The following is an 11,008-nucleotide window of genomic DNA, read 5'->3' as shown; positions in this document are numbered from 1 at the left end:
TTCCACATTCAGGCTTACAGAAACATGCCTTGTCAGGGGAAAAAAACACAATTCAGTCAAATAAACTTTGGCAGCTACTTGGAGTATTAGAAGTTTGTCAAAGCTGGCAGATAAGTCTCATATCTTAGAACCTCCTGTATACTGAGGGCTGTGGTTGCGAGAATAGACCAAATAGCCCCTAATCTCAGTATTTATTTGTATAATCAATCAAATACAAGATGCAACACCCTTAATTTGTCATGCATTTTGTTTGAAAGATCTCTTATCAGCTGTCATGATATCTATTCTGGGGGGCTCAGATGGCTGAGCGGTTAGGGAGTCGGGCTGTTAAACAGAAGATTGCCGGTTGCAAAATGACGTTGTGTCCTTGGGCAAGGCACTTCACCCTACTTGACTCGGGGGGGGGGGGGGGGGGGGGGGGGGGGAATGTGCCTGTACTTACTGTAAGAGGGTCTGCTAAATGACTAAATGTATTCTCTTGTGTCTTACGTTGTCCCTGGCCCCTCCCACAGATGAAAGGGAAGAGGCGGAGCCTGAAAGGACGGCCCCACGGTGTGGGCGGGGCCTCGGTCAAGGGCCCCTCCTCTCCGGATGCCCCTGTACAGGGGGAAGATAACAGGTGAGGGTTGCTGGATGATGAATGATTTTCCCCGTTAAACACTTTTTCGTCAGTAGTTTTCCCTAGTTTTTAACTGACCATTTCCCAATCTCCCTTTTTTTCCCCACAAATCGACTCCCTTTCATTGACTCACACGGTTTAGCACGGCCGGAAACAGACACAGACGTATTCGTCGTATCTGAAGTCGCTCAAGGTTTTTCCTTCAAACAACAAGAAGCTCAGGAGAAGATTCGATCTCAATCTGAGCGCAATCTTTCTGGAATGTGTCATAACGGCATATGTGCTTGCGGCTCATTCTCACTCCTGTTACATGCCGAGCGTCAACGTATTCCTATGTGTGTGAGGGAACCACGTGTTTTCATACAGGGCCTACAGAGGAACCAGGACTGGAAAGTCAAGGTCGTAAACAATCGGCTTCACGTTGTCCCTACCTTGGGCGTCACTCGCGCATCTCAGAGGTGGAGACCCTTTCAAACAACCGTGGGCCCGGCCTTGTCTGTTATCTATTTAAAGTCTTATTCAAAGTCATTTGTGGTCAGCATCGAGCTCGTCAACTCTTGACATCGCTGACAATAGAAGTATGTCTCTGACTCAAGAGAGATTCCTTTCACCTCGCCCAGGAGGAGCCCAGAGACTGGCTCTGTTCCTCACCTGGCTGACACGCTCTCAGCTATAACATGCCACACATAGGAGTGGAGGCAGAGACTGCGTGTGTGCTTGTCTGTGAGTCTGAGTGTGTGTGTGTGTGCGCAGGATGCTCATGTGTATGCATGAGTAGGGAGAAAAGAGTGTAGGGAAAGTGTGTGTGCCTGGCAGAAGTATTTGTCGTGTGTGTGTGCACGTGTGTGTTTGCACACAACATACCTGTCATTCCTCACTGCTCCCGCATTACTGTCAAGCGTCCGGGGTCGCTGTGACAAGGAGCGAGGTCGCCCGGTGTCACCGGGGGTCAACGAAGGGATTAGATGAAGGGATCTAATTGGACGGCGGATTACACGACTAGGGGACAAAGGGCGGATTGGACTGCTCTCTCCACCAGGTGCTGACTCAGCTCAGCCTTTGGCCCCTAACCCTCGGGGGTGGGGGGGTCCCTAAGTAAGACCCAGTACAACCCAACCATCCCAAGACTGTGTAAGCTCACGGAGCTGGTCTGTGCTCCAGCCAGGGGCCCAGGAAGGAAGTCAGAACTTCCCTCAGACTCCCAGGAAGACAATGTATGCCTGGTGAGCTCAAGTGTTGCGGTGTGTGTCTGGGTGTTGTTGTGTGATGGTTGGGGGGGGGGGAGCAGCAAACACACGGTCCAGGTCTTGGGGGTCAGGCCGGGTTGACCCCTGACTGAGACTGACCTGGAAAGAGGGTGTACAGTAGGTCAGGGGTCACCTCACGGAATACCATGGTCATGTGACGCATTTCAACCCAAACAACCCGAGAATCTGAATCATTCTGAACATGGCATGTGTCTGGAGGCTTTCTGGGAGATTCCCACTGAGGCAGAGCCCAGAGTTCCTCTGCCCTGTCCTCCAGCTGCCCTCTCGTGACCTCTGGGGTCAAAGTTCACGACAGGGTTTACATTTCTCCACATGCTTATCTACTATGTGCGGTTTGACTGGCTGCTGACTCTTTCACTTCCTCTCTGGTTGCTACGCTGCACGTTTGTTTACGTTTGGTGACCTACCTGGCAGTTTGACAGCGAGTGGTAAAATTGTATATTGATCTACAGAGGAACTGTCAATAACCGGGCTGTTCTGAAGGTAAAGTGACAGGGGCATGTAGGTTAACAGGCTAGTCTCTCTCACACACACACACACACACACACCAGCCCACCCATTCGCAGCTGCGTCCTCTGGTAATGCTTTCCGATGTTTTTGACGCTCACAGTTGAGTGAGCGGAAATGGGAGGCCAACAGGAATAGGGGACAGCAATATGGATGAATGAAGGAGAGTATAAGAGACAGTTGATGGTTTGGTTGTCCTTATTGCTGTAACAGTGTGTGTGTGTGTGTCCGCAGACGAGAGCCGTCGCTCCGGAGAATGGGCACTGGTCCTGTCGGCCGGTTGGCCCGTCGCCGTGGCAGCAACCTTCAGCCAATCCGAGTCAAGTCTTTCCACCTACGCCCTGCCAAGCCGTCCCACACTCCCTCTCCCCTCTCATCACCCCTGACCTCCGACCCCCCCAGCCTCCCCCAGCTACATCTCCCCTCACACAGGGCTCTGCTGAGGTAAGACTTCCAGCCTGGTGGGGTGGGGGATGAGGAGTTGTGACTAAAAGTCCACCTCCAACCACAGAAGAAGAACAGGAGAGCTGCAGCAAACCGACACATCTAGATGAGTCGTATCTTCCTTATCTTTTTTTAGTTGTTAGTGGTGGAACGTGTTGACGGGATAGGATATGGGTGTCTTTGGTTCCTCGTCGGTGTCAAGGTAGAAAGGAAGGGAGTCGGGGGGGGGGGGGGGGGGGGGTTTGGAAGGAAACTAGTACAGAGGTTTGAGACTGGACTCACCACTATCCTGCCCTACAGGAAACTGACCATTAACCTGTGATGCACCGGTCAGGTCTGGACCAGGTGGTTGTGCTCACACACCCTGGTGTGAATGTCACTTCCTGTGTGGAGGGTGGGGATGTTCCACGCTACCAATATAGACTTGCTCTCTTCCTGCCCGTCAAGCTCTACCCTCCCCCCCCCCCCACCCCTACCCACACACACACACACACACACACCCACACACACACTGACTGGGTCTCTGGCTAGCAGGGTGACTGGCAGTCTGCAGGCTGGGAGGTAAACAAGCTGCGGAGATGAGCATAACAGGGATAATTACACGTGTCAGGGACACGCTGTCTGATATCTCAGTGGATCACCAACTCGCTCAACAGGTCTTTTAACTGCTGCCACTTCCACACGCAACGGCAGCCTCCCGCACTGGGAGCTGCTCACCAAGGCAGGCTGAAGCTCTGGCGCATTTGTTCGTCTTTACTTGTCTACAATTTATTGGCGTCTTGAACTCTTGCACCGTTTTCCCGATGGGAAAAGGGTTTGACGGGGAAATGTGTTTACCTGTGCGTCTCACGACCGAACAGGTCGCTTACGTTACAGGTTATACATGCGTTCGGTTTGGGGTTTCGGTGTTTAACGGGGTGTGCAAATCAGCAAGCGCGTGATGGCATACAGTGAGAGATGAAGAGGAGCTGGCCTGTGATATATAACACGAAGGACTTTGGGTGATTAAAAAAAGGGGCGCACTTTTACAATATTATATTTAAACTAAAACACATGAACAGAAAACACATGACCTCATTGTTGTCTGCCTCCCCAACCCCACTCTGACTCCTGCTGTGAGTGTGCGTTGTAGCGTGTGTTTGTGGTGTAGTGTGTATGTGGTGTTGTGTGTGTGTGGTGTAGTGTGTGTGTGTGACAGACATATCTTGCATGATATGCTACTCTCTGCCATGCCATAGTCCATATGATAAGTATAACAAAGGGGATTACTGTAAACAAACACTGCCATTAGATGCTGGCTCAGAGAGATCACGCACTAGGGGAGAATCCTGCTGCTTTGGTCCTGTCCCGCGATGTGTGTGTGTGTGTGTGTGTGTGTCCGCTCGCCCATGCATGTGTGTTGTAGAAGTGATATGATCTGGTTGTATGTTCAGTGGTGTAAGAGCTTGCTCTTTAACCTCTTCTAACCCCCCACCCTACGCACACACACGCACACGCACACAACGTTGTGAATTGCCACAGGGACCTGAATAGCGAGTGTGATCATATTATAGCACGCTGGAAACCCAATCACGCGTGTGTCCATGCCCATTTGGAAAACACAAACACACACACACTCACACTCTGACCTAGTCCACAGAGCCCCGCCTCTCAGCCTCAGGTGAGCTGGCTGTGTTGTGTAACGGTGTGCAGGGCTGTGCACCTGCGATCACAGAGCTGCCTCCCCCACCCCCTGCCTCCAACCCTGCCTCCCCTGGCCTCTATCCCTGCCTCTGCCGCTATCGCCTCGCCTGGAGGGGTCTGGGAGAGAGCTGCCTCCTGCTTACCCTTGAGGGACACTCTGTTGATGGATGACAACCGTTGTGCCGTCACAGCTGTACCGTGCCACAGTCCCACGCAGGGAGAGCGTGTGTGTGATCACGGAAGAAACAGACAGACTGGAAACACGGAAACAGACACAAACACCCAGCCTGGTGCAGTAGGGCAGTAGAGACAGAGCCCAGCCTGGTGCAGGAGGGCAGGAGAGACAGAGCCCAGCCTGGTGCAGGAGGGCAGCAGAGACAGAGCCCAGCCTGGTGCAGGAGGGCAGGAGAGACAGAGCCCAGCCTGGTGAAGGAGGGCAGCAGAGACAGAGCCCAGCCTGGTGCAGGAGGGCAGCAGAGACAGAGCCCAGCCTGGTGAAGGAGGGCAGCAGAGACAGAGCCCAGCCTGGTGAAGGAGGGCAGCAGAGACAGAGCCCAGCCTGGTGCAGGAGGGCAGGAGAGACAGAGCCCAGCCTGGTGAAGGAGGGCAGCAGAGACAGAGCCCAGCCTGGTGCGGGAGAGACAGAGCCCAGCCTGGTGCAGGAGGGCAGGAGAGACAGAGCCCAGCCTGGTGCAGGAGGGCAGGAGAGACAGAGCCCAGCCTGGTGCAGGAGGGCAGCAGAGACAGAGCCCAGCCTGGTGAAGGAGGGCAGCAGAGACAGAGCCCAGCCTGGTGCAGGAGGGCAGCAGAGACAGAGCCCAGCCTGGTGCAGGAGGGCAGCAGAGACAGAGCCCAGCCTGGTGAAGGAGGGCAGCAGAGACAGAGCCCAGCCTGGTGAAGGAGGGCAGCAGAGACAGAGCCCAGCCTGGTGAAGGAGGGCAGGAGAGACAGAGCCCAGCCAGGAGTCAAGACTAGCCAGGTGGTCAGGAAACGAGCGAGCGTGGATCCTACTGTGTCCCAGCCCCCCTCTCTCTCTCTCTCTAGCCTCTCATATGACATGCTACAACCCCAGTTTCTTAATCATTCATGACTTCTCTCGTGATTTTCGTTTTTTCCCAGCATTTGTCGGCTGCTGCCAGGCTGTGGGCAGCGTCTGGGAGGGGGGGGGGGGGGGGGGGGGGGGGGCGATCCAGGCTGTCAAACCAGGCTGTTCACGCCGGTCTGGAAACGTGAGAGTGTGGGAGCCGACTCTCGGACGACCGTTCACAGGGGATGGACTGAAACACGAGGAGCCTCGTCCCAGATTGAGCCGAGTCGAGGGCTCGCCAGAGAAGCCCGTGGGTATGGCGTGTGTGGGAGTACATGCTCCGGTGTCATACGCAAGTGTCCTATCGTCTCTGTTGACGCCACCAAGCCTGGAACATGAGTCCCAGGCCCTGTGGTTGGACCCTGGCCCTGTCGAGGTGTCCTGGTCTCACACGAGAAAACACACGGGGGCCGTGGGAGGGGTCCTGGGAGGGGCCGTGGAGGTCCGCAGGTCTGGGCGGAGCCAGGCAAGCGCCTTCGGAGATTGCGGCAAAAGTACGAGTTGGTGATAACGGGACCACGGTGAACACGCCGCCGTGTGAAAGGTCGCCTTCCCTCCCGTTCCGAGAATCCTCCTCCACGGTGGTGAGGAACTCCCACGGCCCCCCCCCCCCTCCTCCCAACAGACCCGTGAACACGACATGGTGGGATGGTTAGGTCATGGTATAAACACACTGGTGTGAAGGGTGGGCTGGAGAGGGTAGAGATGATGCACCTGTGTGACTTTAAGAGCCTTTTTAGATTGTTGCTGATCGTCTGACCTGAACGCCCCCCGCCCACACACACACACACACAAACACACACTCCTCTGTGCCCGGGAGTGACCTCGTCAGAGCTTACCTTTACCCCGGATGCTAGGGAGTGAGAGGCCCCCAGCCCCGTGACCAGTCTAGGTCATGACTACCGCGTAGTGGCTGTAAGTAGGTGCTGTTCTGTCCTCACTAAAGTGAGGGCGTCCTTCAAACACGTCTCGGGACTCTCCCCAGTGTCTCAACACAACCAAGGGGAAACAAGTCCCTGGTAGCTTTGAGCCTTACATTTCTGATCGCCTCTGGGCTGTCAAAAGCGATAGTTTTTTCCCCCCTCCCTTCCAGAAGAAACGCTCAGCTGGTTTTGAGGACGTTTTGCTGACTCATCGACGAGGAAACGGCGTGTTACCGGAGTGAAAATCTACTCTCCTTTCCTCTTCTCCTCTCCTCACGTTTCCTACTGTTCCCTACAGTGTAATTGAATTTGAATTATGCATGCCTTACGTCTGCTTGGACAGAAAAGCCAATAATTACTGTCTTTGTCCAGAGTGGTGGGGAGCCTCTAACCCCCCCTGCCCCCCCCCCCCCCCCCCCCCCCCCCCCCCCAGAGCAAGCCTCACACCTCTACCTGTCACCTAGAGCTCCGACTACGCGGCACCGAGCCTAAATGTTTTAGGAGAAAATGACCCCCCCATTATTAGTGGCCGTGTGGAACCATTCTGTCATCCATAAATCCTGTCGAGTGACTGAACTATTTGAGTCTTTCCTGGTCTAGCTCCATGCTGAGATGCTGTGGGGGGGTGCTGAGTCAATGGGTTGTTTTGACCAGGGAGTTGCTGTTTATCTGGAATCTGACTCAGTATTATAGATTCACCAAACAAAAGCTACACAGTATTGTATCTGTACTACACAGTACTGTATCTGCACTACACAGTACTGTATCTGCACTACACAGTACTGTACCTGTACTGTACTTGTATCTCCTGATACTCCAGTGATCCTAGAAACCTGAGATGGAGACATGTATTTACACGAGGACACAGAGAAGAGGGTTTGACTCCTGTTACCGTGTGCAGGGTAGTGTGAGACGTGAGAGTCATGGATGTATGGATGGATGAAGCGAGGGATGGAGCGAGAGGTATGGATATGCATCTCTTTCTCTCTCACCCCATTCCCTGGTTTTCACATTCAGGTCCCACTATGCTGGCGGGCCAGGAACGAGCTCTCAGTATCTCTGACAATGCTGCTCTTTGTTAGCAGCTAGGTGCCGTCTTAGCTACAGTATGTGAAACGGGCTCGAGTGCTCCCAGGTCTTCTCTGTCGTTTAGGCTCCACATTTCTGTGTGCGGGTGTACATGCGTGTGTACGTGGGTGTGTGTGAGAAATTGAGAGTTTGTGGATGTGTACTCGCGTTTGTGTGCAACTGTGTGTGTGTGTTGTACGATGAGGTCATGCAGAACCACTCGGTTTTGTTCGGCCTCTTACCATGAGGATCCGCTGTGGGGGCCAGGGGACTGGGGAAGGGGACTGAGGCAGACTGTGAGAGCAGGAGGCAGCCTCTACTGTTGTGCTGCCTCCGGAAGGCAGTGTGCCTCCACCGGTCAGGATTACCACCCTTTCCCAAAACCGAGCGTTAAGACTACAAACCGGGGTTCTGTGAGCTCTCGTTGGTCTAGAGTCGATAAAACAAAAGTTCAAAAGGGGGGGGAGAAAACCTCTCAATTAAATCGAGATGAAAATATCATCTGAATGCGTCCAGGCTGGGGGGGGGGGGGGGTGGTCGTTGTTGTGGTTCTCCGTCCCGGGAGGCGACGGGCTCTGCTGGGGGCCCCGTCTGATTGGGGCCCCTCTCTGACTGGGGCCCCTCTCCACAGACCTCCATTGTGTGTGGAACAGACGGCGTGAATGGTGGGGCCCGCTCTCTTATCGCCGCCCAGCGCCAGACACACGCGGCTAAATCCTCCGTGCCTAACGTCCTCGAGGTAATCTCCCCAAACCTCGGAATGACATGGCGACTGCGCGTGTGCGTGTGCGTGTGCACAAGCATAAGTGAACTGGTGTGCGGATGCACAGCTACACGTCAATGTGTGTGTGTGTGCACGTATGCATCTGTCGCCGCACGACCCCCACACACAGCCCCAGTGTCGGCACTGCGGAGCGTCACTAACCCGGGGTGACAGAGGAGGTCGACCCAGGGTCTTGTGACGTGTGTGTCGCTTCTCTGGGGAGGAAGCCTGATGTGTCAGACCCTCAGTCCCCGCTCCAGGTGAGGGCCCAGGAATGACAGGAAGCGGGGTTCCATTATCAGCCAATGGGAAGGTTTGGGATCTGCTTGCTGTGGGAGGTCTGTCCGCAGCAGCATGGGTTTGTCTCTGTTCTGTTGTGCTCCGCTCTATCCTGCTCTGTGCTATTCCATTTTCATCTGCATTTTCATCTGGTGAAAAATGATGTTGTGTCCTTGGGCAAGGCACTTCACCCTACTTACTGTAAGTCTCTCTGGATAAGGGCGTCTGCTAAATGACTCAATGTGAATGTATTCTCTTGCCTACACTGTCTGCACTCTGCTCTTCTCCGTTCCCTACTGTACTCTACTCTTTACTGGGCTGTCGTGCAGTAGGATCCTGATGCAGCTGTCTGGTTTCCCTGGAGACCTGTTGAGAGTCGCTCCAGGCTTAGTTAGGGAACGGTGTAACCACACACACACACGCACCACACACACACACACAGACACACATCATACATGCACAGACACGCACATATAAACACGCGTGCACACAAACACGCACACAGACACACACACACACCATACATGCACAGACGCACATATATACACACACATATCAACGTACAAGCGCACCAACCCACACACAGACAGGCACTCTCTCCCGGATCCCCTCCAGTGTGCAGCAGGCTGTTGCGGTGGGGAAGTGTGGATCATGAACGAGGCTGTGCCTCTGTGAGCTCTCTGTCTGCAGGCAGGCGGAGGGAGGCACCCCGGGGGTCACAGCTGCTTTACACTGAACCGCCGTCTCCAAGATCAGGTCCCACTCTGTACCCCCTCCCCACGACCAGGCCTCCCCACTTCCAGGCCTTCCCACGACCAGGCCCCCCCACTACCAGGCCTCCCCACGACCAGGCCTCCCCACGACCAGGCCTCCCCACTACCAGGCCTCCCCACTTACCAGGCCACCCCACTACCAGGCCTCCCCACGACCAGGCCTCCCCACTTACCAGGCCACCCCACTACCAGGGCCTAGTGGCCCAAGAGCTCTCCCAAGTCTCTCTAGTCTTCAGGTCTGAGCCTCTTGGTGTCTCTGTATATCTGGGCATGGACTCTCCTATTCAGCTGTCTGACAAGAGAAGTGTGTGAGTGTGTGTGTGTGTGGAGGGGGGGTGGGTTGTTTTGCTTGTGAAACGCAGAGTGCTCTTACAGCCGAAGGAAAGAGAGCGGGGGAGGGCGGGAAAAGAGCGAGGGATGGGGAGAGGAGGAGAACCGAGGAGAGCTGTCGTCTGAGGGCTTTTAGCGTTCTCTGTTGTTGATCTGGCCTGTGTGAGGAGAGATTTGTAAAGTCACATTCTTACCTTTTACCAAGACCATTTTTGATGTATTTTGACATCACACAAATAGACACAACTCTCTGAAAGCAGATCCTTTCAGACCGCCTTGGTTTCAGGAGTGTGTGTCTGTGTGGGTCTCTTTTACGTTCAGTTTATTTATTTATTTATTTTGCCCTTTGGACATTCTGAAAAGGTTGTTACAACAATGTTTGCTTGACAACATGCGCGCCTCTCTGTTTTCGTGATCTCCTTACAGAGTGTCTCTGTGAAAGAAAGCTTACACAGCTGGCTTCAGCTGAATGCAGTCCTAAAGAACTGAGTGCACTCAGTCCCCAAAACATCCCATAATCCTGTTCAGAGTGATGACAAAGATATGTCCCACAATTACTAAATCATTACATAGGCTCTGCTAAGTAACTACAATGTTTTAACGATATACTGTCCAGTTACATAGTAGTTACTGTAACCTAAAAGTACTAAGTGTTGCCAGGCTTCTTTTTCATAAAACGGCAGGAGATTTACGTTTCTAATATCTTTAACCTTTCTTGTTTGTCTGGGTGGTTAAAAAGAGGTTAAAAGGGGCAGCTGGTCTCTGGTCAGATTGTTTTTTTTTCTTTTCTGCCTTTGGAAGTGATGGCAGGTTGGCTGGTCCTGGATCAGACCTTAGAGAGGGCCTTCAGAGGAATGCCTCAGTTTTGACCGCCTATCTGGAGGACCTTCTTAGTTCTGTTTCTCTCACTTTGTCTCCCTGTCTCTCCCCCGTGTCTCAGGGAGTTGTCAACAAAATGCCAGGAGATGCAGGAGTCCCACATCCCCCCCAAGACCGTCCAGGAGTCCCACATCCCCCCCAAGACCGTCCAGGAGTCCCACATCCCCCCCAAGACCGTCCAGGAGTCCCACATCCCCCCCAAAACCGTCCAGGAGTCCCACATCCCCCCCAAGACCGTCCAGGACTCCCACATCCCCCCCAAGACCGTCCAGGAGTCCCACATCCCCCCCAAAACCGTCCAGGAGTCCCACATCCCCCCCAAGACCGTCCAGGAGTCCCACATCCCCCCCAAGACCGTCCAGGAGTCCCACATCCCCCCCAAGAC

This window comes from Hypomesus transpacificus, chromosome 14, assembly GCF_021917145.1.
Source record: "Hypomesus transpacificus isolate Combined female chromosome 14, fHypTra1, whole genome shotgun sequence".
Lineage (NCBI taxonomy): Eukaryota > Metazoa > Chordata > Actinopteri > Osmeriformes > Osmeridae > Hypomesus > Hypomesus transpacificus.
The sequence above is the reverse complement of the archived record's forward strand: the minus strand, read 5'-3'. Positions refer to the sequence as shown.